This window comes from Solanum tuberosum, unplaced genomic scaffold (assembly GCF_000226075.1).
Source record: "Solanum tuberosum cultivar DM 1-3 516 R44 unplaced genomic scaffold, SolTub_3.0 scf00198, whole genome shotgun sequence".
NCBI classification, from domain to species: domain Eukaryota; kingdom Viridiplantae; phylum Streptophyta; class Magnoliopsida; order Solanales; family Solanaceae; genus Solanum; species Solanum tuberosum.
This window is the reverse complement of record NW_006239121.1, coordinates 1,090,344-1,092,167: the sequence shown is the minus strand read 5'-3', so window position 1 is coordinate 1,092,167 and position 1,824 is coordinate 1,090,344.

The window sequence follows — 1,824 nt, the reverse complement described above, 5'->3', positions numbered from 1 at the left end:
CATCATAGGAAATTACCAAAGCATCCTTCAATACATCAATAATGGGTCCGACTTTTTGTTTTTAAGAAATTGCACATTCGAAGGATATTTTTGTCCAAAGTGGAAATATTGTGTAAAAAATGTGTATTTATTGTGATTTTGAATGTTTTGTGGGGTAATAGGACGCACGCAAAGTTAAGGTGTCTTTTTGAAAATCTGGGACAACTTCAAGTATCACTTAATGTTTTTTCTCAAAATCTAATTTACTTTCATAAACTATGTGTCAGATCAAAATCAGATTAACAAATTCAAAAGGAATGAGTAATAAATAGCTCATACAATGACATATTTATTATTTAAAAGAAGTACTCCTTTTGGTTGAAAGCTAACAAGATAGTTACAATGTAACTAAATACTATAAAAATCTTTGCATTGTAGCTTATTATATATAGATAGATATAAGACAAGATTAATACCAAATAGAGTGTATAACTAATGCAAGACATGTTGAAAAGTTATTACTACTACATCTAGCCTATAGTCTGTAAGATAACTAGTTAAAAGTCTTTATTAAATATATAAATATAAAAATAGTTGCACGATGATCCTCACCTACATCTTGTTAGGATCGAAATAAGTAGGTGTAATGCGGAAGCTAGTAAAACAAATCTCGAAAGACCATGAGTAAGAAGACAAACGAGAAACACACCAAAAGACACAAAAAATTAAAATGGTTCAATATTTTGTCAGAAATTCAGGCCAAGGGGGAGATTTGAGGATTGTTGCATGATCGCCGGAATGGCGGTCTCCTCCACATAGTTGTGAGGGAGAGAATTGTTGGGTTTAGGATTTTTTTCCCCTTCCTATGTGGATAAATAAAAGTCTTATTAGGACCAGTCCACTTTAGCCCATAACCCCAATATTATGTGGCATATATAAGGCTTATTTGGTCTTATTTTCAGAAACACAAGAGAGAAAAATCAAGAGAGATTCGTTTTAGAGATTGAGAGAAACAGAGAAAAATCCCCTTTTTGCTTCTGAAAATTTTCTACTCATGCAGTCTACTTCAAACAGATATTTCCGCTTTGTTAACCATTGGATCGTTCTCAAATTTGAAATGGGAGTTCTTAGCATCTGGTTCTTGCAATTCAACGGTGGAGATCGTATTTAGAGGTCTGTACCTTCTGATTTTGGGGCGTGAACAGTAGCTCATTTTTGGGTGAAATCTCTCCTTTAATTCTCTAGATTTGGTGCAATCTTGTTTTGTTGTTGCTCGTTGTTAGACGCTTGTTTTGTGGCCAATTTTGGACAACAATTTTATAAATCTTGGTGTTTATAGTGGAGCTTTTGGTCATGTGGTTTTTTACTCTTCACATCGAAGGGTTTTTCACGTAAATCGTTGTATCTTGAGTGATTGGTTTATTCTTATCTTGTTGTTTTTGTTTGGTTGATATACTTTATGTCCATTCTTCGTATTGCTTGATTTGGTTTGTCTTCTCTTGGTTCAAATTGAAAGGAAAAGTTAGACTTGGGTATTATTTCGCTGTTATCCTGTCGGACATTCTTGTTAGTGCCTTGCCTTTCGAGTGAATTGGTTGAGGTTATTTATTTCTATATTTTTGTCACGCCCCGAGCTACCCCCGAGACGCGGACACGGGACCTAGGACCACAAGTGATCCCAAGCTAACCCTGCTGGCATAATCATGAGCATACTAAAGATAATAAACTAATGCGGAAGCTAAATCATAAAGTAAGTCTGAAAAGATGGGGAATACCCATATATTATAACTGAGATAAATATAAACTGATGAGTTTAATACAAGGAAGATATTAACTCAATACTAA